This window comes from Theropithecus gelada, chromosome 6, assembly GCF_003255815.1.
Source record: "Theropithecus gelada isolate Dixy chromosome 6, Tgel_1.0, whole genome shotgun sequence".
In the NCBI taxonomy this organism is placed as follows: Eukaryota; Metazoa; Chordata; class Mammalia; order Primates; family Cercopithecidae; genus Theropithecus; species Theropithecus gelada.
The window spans coordinates 155,775,295-155,781,367 of record NC_037673.1 but is presented as its reverse complement, the minus strand read 5'-3'; the positions used below and the strand labels follow the sequence as shown (position 1 = coordinate 155,781,367).

The following is a 6,073-nucleotide window of genomic DNA, read 5'->3' as shown; positions in this document are numbered from 1 at the left end:
TGAGGCTTCACAATTTCAGCATGACCCTGTATAGTTGCAACATCTTACCCATCACTGGGTGTGTATCTTCCACTGGCTCTTTCAACATCTAAGGCCAGGCTAGGTTCTCATAGCAACTGGCTCCCCAGGAACTAACGAAAAGAGAAAGCGAAAAACAGTGGAGGGGTTTTGGTGGTGGTGGAAGACAGGGGAGATAGAAGTGGGGGTTGCAGAGGGTCGTGGTGAGGCAGTGGCAGACAAACGGGGAATGAGAAGTCTTGTCAAGCCCAGGGGTATGGTAAGTTTTGTCAAGCCCAGAAGACTGTCGTTGTGTAAACACACAATATGCTTCAGGCTATGTATTGTGGGGAACAGTTCCTGCCCTAAAAGGTGGTGACATTTAAATTAGGGTAGGATTGTGCATCTGTGATAGAGACTGGCACAGAGACAGAAAAAGTGGAATTACTCTACTTTGGGGAGGGGAAAATATACATTAACCTGTTTTGAATCTTAGGCCAAGACCGGGTTTCATACTGCAATAAAATTCTTTGTATCAAACCATGGGATCAAAATTGTTACAGATACTCAGTGAACAGTTCCAATACATTCATTCATCCACTCACTGACTCCACAGGGGTCTGAGTGCCTGCACTCGGTGCTGAGCACCGCTGAGCCATACCAGACGCCAAGGAGTTGACAGTCTAGTCAGTACAGTCAGTGACGGGGTTAAAACGAATTTTCGCATCGTAGCTACAGCGAAGGCACCGGGGCAGGATCAGGCCTTCAAATTCTCCCACGTGGTCCCTGCAGGTGAGTGTGGGTGTGAGCGCGTGCGGCCCGTGGTGTCTGCGAGTGAGAGAGCACGTGTGTCAGAATGGCGCGTGTCACAGTGCGCGTACAGGTGTCGCCGCGGGACGCCTCTCCATAGCCGCCGGAGCCGGACTGTACCGATTTGGCGAGGCTTATGTCTCCCGCCCACGCACCGGAGGCGGTGAGGAAAGCACTCCGCGGGCGCGATTGTGAGTGAGCGCGGGCGCGCGCGGGAGGGGCGGGGGAGGGGCGCGCCGCGCTGGCGGGGCCGCGCGCAGGCGCAGAGTGCGGAAGCCGGGCCGCGGCCGCCGCAGAGCGCCGGGGGCGGGAGGAGCGAACGCAGGAGGCCATGGCCGCCGCCGCCGCCGGCTGCTGAGGGGCTCGGCCCGCGAGCGCCTAGTGCAGCGGACGATGGTGACCGTACGGGCCGGGCCGCTGCCGCTGCCGCTGCCTCCGCCTCCCCAGAAGCAGCATCCGAGGTCCGGCGCAGAAGAGCCGCCGCTGTGAGCCGAGCCGTCCCGGCCCCCGCCGCCGCCGCCCGAGGAGAACGGGAGGGCGGGCGAGAGAGCCGGGGAGTTGCGGAGCCCGCCCGCCGGCAGCACCGCTCCCCAGGGAGGGAGTCCGCAGCCTGAGGTGACCACGCCGCCCGCCCGGCCCCTTCCCATCCCCGCGGCCCCCGGCCGCTTCCCACGGCCTCCCTCCCCTCCCCCATCGCGTCGCAGGCTCCTTCCCCTTCTCCCTGTTCGCTCCTTTCTTTTTATCTCGCTTCACCTCCCTCTTCTCCCTAGCCTCGGAGGAGTCCACATCCCCTCTTCACCTGTAGCACCCTTCCCTCCCATCTTCCAGCCTCTTCCGCCGTCCTCGCCTTCCTCCGACCCTGGTCTCCCCTCCCGGGCCCCGCGCGAAGCCCCCTCTGCTCCACCTCCTGGGCCTCGGCCGCCGCCTCCCCGCCCTCCCATCCCTTCCTCTTTCCAGGGCTGGAGAGGTCCCTTACATTCCTGAGATGCCCTTCCTCGGGGCTCTCCCCCTTTGCTTCCCCAGCATCCCATTTCTAGGCCTTTTTCAAGAGCCTTCCAGAGCGGCCCCTTTCCAGCTCCCTTTCTCGTTTCCATTTCCAACTTTGCCTCTTTTGCCTCTTTGTTCACTTTGCTTCCAGCCTCCCCTCCCTCTTTCTCTTCGTCTTACCCTTTGATCTACGCAGCCCCAAACTCAAGCTCCCCGCTTTCAGGTGGTGCGAGGTTGTTTGGGGGTGCGGAAGGGCCTGCCAGTCCATTCTTCGAGGGGGAACCCATTGCTCTGCATCCCGTCCATCAGTCCCTTTTTATAGTAAGAGGGCTGCTCATCCCTTCTTTTTTGTCCCCGTGGTTTCCTCTCTCGCTGCCATCCCTTCTGTCCTCTCCCTCCAGTTCTGCTTTCCCTACCCAAGGACCCTCAGACCCGTTAACCCCCCTTCTGGAATGAGTTCGCTTTCTGTTCGGGGATGCTGAACTTCGCCCGCGTTTTTCTTCGCGAGCCTTTTGGTACGTGGCGTGGCGCGACACAGTCGGCACCGTTGGCGAGATAGGAGGGGAGCTCCCGAGCCTCTTTCCTGGCAGAGTTTTTGCTGAACGTAATCTCTTAGCCCCGCGGCGGCGGCCCGGTTGCTGCTGCTGCTGCTGCGCTGCCTGCTTGCCGCGAGCTGGGTTGGGGTTACTGTAGTTCAAACGCATCTGAGATCAGCAGGCGTGGTGGGAGGAGGTGCGGGGAGAGAGGAAGGGGCCTGTGCAGTGAGCAGGCATCAAAGATTAATGGATGGCTTTGCGTCGCAGTCTGCAGTAAACAGGAAACTAGTCTGAAAGGGAAAGAGAGGGCTGTGTGTCTTTTTATTTTTTAAAATACGAAGTGTGCAGTTTTACTGAATCTTGAATCATGCCCAAAAGAATGAGCTGTCGGTGCTGCAGTCGTGACCCAGGCTGAGCGCCCAATGGCAGAGGTAGCAGTTTTATTTCCTCTCTCTGTTCCTTAAGTTGAAAGATGGCCTTTGTATTCAGAATGGACTCCGTGTCTTTGCGGTTTTGGAGATGATTAGGAACCACAGAATTGCTAGTAGTTTATGTGGAGATCAGGTACATACAAAGTTGGCTAGCAACGAGTGGGAGTGGGGAGGACCAGCTATATTTAAAACATGTGCCATTGCTTATGTAAGAAATGCGTTCTGTTTCCTGATATCTCAGTTCTGGGCTTTTACTTAGAATTTTAGGCTCTAGCTCTGTGCTCTTAACGTTTTCAATGAGGCCTACCATCCTAACAGATGGACAGCCCGAAAATTTGCTTTTCTTAAGATCAGTTTTAGTTGATGGTAGAATTTTTTTTTAACTGGTTGGGAGAAAGAAAGGAGATAATGGTGAATGATGATTTTTGTTTTTCTGTTTTGGGGGAAGGTGTAGAAGTATTGTACTGAATAGTTTTAAGTTGGGTCACGTGTCATTCTTGTTTTTTCTTTGTCTTTTAAAAAAAAAGAGTTTCGGAGGTGTGAGTTTTTTTGTTTTTGGTTTTTTTTTGAAGAACTGTGTCAAATAAGAGAAATGAAAAATGAGTTTTTCAGTTCTTCAGAGATTAGCTGTGACTTTAAAAACCTACATTTTTCTTATTCAGGACGATTTGTATGTTGTCTTCGTATTCAAAACTAAAATCCCATATTTTCAGGAAAGTGTGGAGTGAAGCCTCCTGTGTTTTCTAACCCCAAAATTTGAATGGTAAATCGTACAACATTATACTTCTACAAGACATTACTGTTTTCTTAAGTACCGATTGCTGCTTCGAAGCCTGAGAAAGTCATTTAATGAACTCGTTGAGGTTCCCTTTTTGGTTAGCATTTGTTGAACCTCTCTTGTGGTTTTTGGAAAGAAATGCTTTTTTTTTTTTTTTTTTTTTGGTTTTGGCGGTTTTACTGTGTAAAACATCTTTAAGTTTGAGTCACATTTAGTTTATGTTACCTGCGGAGACATCATGTTGAAGTATTACTTTCCTTTCAAAGTTCAAGGAGGAAATTTTAAAATCTTGCATGGAAGATAAAACGGTATAGGAAGTTTATTTATTTATTTATTTATTTTTTTGAGACAGAGTCTCGCTCTGTCGCCCAGGCTGGAGTGCAGTGGTGCGATCTCGGCTCACTGCAAGCTCCGCCTCCCGGGTTCACGCCATTCTCCTGCCTCAGCCTCCCGAGTAGCTGGGACTACAGGCGCCCACAACCGCGCCCGGCTAATTTTTTGTATTTTTAGTAGAGACGGGGTTTCACCGTGGTCTCGATCTCCTGACCTTGTGATCCGCCCGCCTCGGCCTCCCAAAGTGCTGGGATTACAGGCGTGAGCCACCGCGCCCGGCCTGGAAGTTTATATATTTGGCTTTGGGTGTGTTAAACCTTTCGGTTTTTTCTGTTTTTAGCTCTCCTGCCTATTTTCTAGGATTATTTGGTATTTTGTTTTTAAGAGAATATTGAGCTCCCCTGTACTTTAGAATGTGCTGATTAGTCCTGACAGTGAATCTGGAACAAGATAAATTGGGTAACATTATAAAGGTATTCTCCAGATCAGGAGAGAAGGCTCCATTTTACTTCGTGTTTGTATGATACAGTGATATGAGTAATTGCAAGTACTTGCAAAGAAGACGAATATTTTACAGTTTTGTTTTGATGTTGGTTTAGTGTGTGGTGCTAAAGTGTGTAAAGTACCTATTTGTGATGGTAACTATCATGCACACTTTTACAAAGTTTCAAAGTGATAAGGTTTTGGAATTTTTTTCTTTGATTTTCCATGTATTAAATTTGTTTCTTCAGTGCCCTTATACATGACCAGCTTGCCACTGACTTGCTAAAATAACATTCACGTATAGAAATAAACGAAACATTTAGTAAGCAATAGATTCATTATTAAATGGACATGCTTAATTCCATCCAAAGTCCTTGTTAAAAACATTTCAGTCTCGAGTTGACTATGTAGTAGAGTTGGGGATCTTGGATATTATTCTTTATTGACAGCTTTCAGAACCCAGTATTTTCTCTTTATGGAAATAGAAATATGTCCTGTTTTCTGTTTCTTACTATATTTGTTAGGCAGGAGTGGTAGGTGGAAATAAAGAGGGAACATGTACCATTCTGCTAATGGACTTTTGTAATAGAGATGATCCTCTGTACAGATTAGAGAGGTTTTTTTCCCAGCAGACCTTGATTTCTAAAGCAGGATTAGTTATTTGTTTAGTTTAAATTTTCTTCTTACCTGTTTAGGAGCCACAATAAATGGTGAAAATGGGCACATTTTAAAATAGCAAAGCATTGAAAAAAGGGAAAGGTTCCAAATCAAATGAAATAAATATGGGCTACGAGTGTTAAATCAGTAATAGCTCCTCCCTCCTTGTTACTTATAAAAACAGAGGTAATGATGTATATTGGATTCCAGAATATAGAAAAATAGTTACTTTTCGATTGCAGTATAAAGACTGTCAGTAATACTGTCATCTCAGTACGTGGTGATTTTCACATGGTGGGTGGTGGTTTGTGAGAAAATCTATTCATGTTACTTTGAAATAAATTCCCAAGAGGGTGTTGGGTTATCAGTTTGCCCACTAAAGTATTTCCAATGTGATTCCTGAAGTTATCTAGATGGCTTATACACATTAAAATGCATTAAACTCTTTACCAACAATTTCTGTGAATATTTTGGTGTATTTTTTCCTGGGATTAAAAAATAATAATCATATCATGGGCTTTGAGAAATTTAGATTCCTCAGTGGTGTGGTTTGCAATAAATGTTAAAGATTAGAGATTTTATTTTTCAGTGCATTTTTCCCCCTTAGGACATGATATTTAGTTTTGATTTTCACAATAATATTTTTTCTTACGTAGGAAAATTATGAAAATGATCTTGTTCATGTGAAATAATCAGAATTGCAGTACTTATCTATAAAAATGTTAAGTCTGTATTATTGGTAGCTATATATATAAAATATTTGGGTTATGGGAATGGTTGACATGATTATTGAAAAGCTTTTATTAATAGTGTGCCAAGTTAGGTTGCCTTTAGCTTTTTAACTATCTGAACTAGGAAGTTATGAAAATTGGAGGGTAAGATGGAAATACTGACAAATATTTAACCATAGCATAGCAATCTGTCACTATAATTTTCTGCAGAAATAAATGTTTTCATTTGTCCTGTAATGTCTGAAATTACTGCCAAAGCTGGAAATGTGTTTAGCTTTCTCAGCAAAATTCTTTTTTTTTTTTTTTTTTTTTTTTTTTTTTTTTTTTTTT

The 6,073-nt window shown here is 46.3% G+C and overlaps 1 protein-coding gene across 6 annotated transcripts in view; it reads left to right on the top strand.

Moving 5' to 3' along the window:
* Positions 1-584: 584 nt before the first annotated feature.
* RNF145 (ring finger protein 145) overlaps positions 585-6,073 on the top strand; it is a 58,211-nt gene continuing 52,722 nt past the window's right edge. Inside the window, exon 1 of one of the 6 annotated variants that reach the window (XM_025388659.1) lies at positions 585-789. The gene's annotated coding sequence lies outside the window, so the exon portion shown is untranslated. Of the gene's footprint in view, positions 790-856; positions 999-1,077; positions 1,423-2,404; positions 2,765-2,823; positions 2,895-3,000; positions 3,173-6,073 lie in introns of those variants that run through there. The other 5 variants (XM_025388662.1, XM_025388656.1, XM_025388657.1 and 2 more) reach the window with 5 other exon arrangements.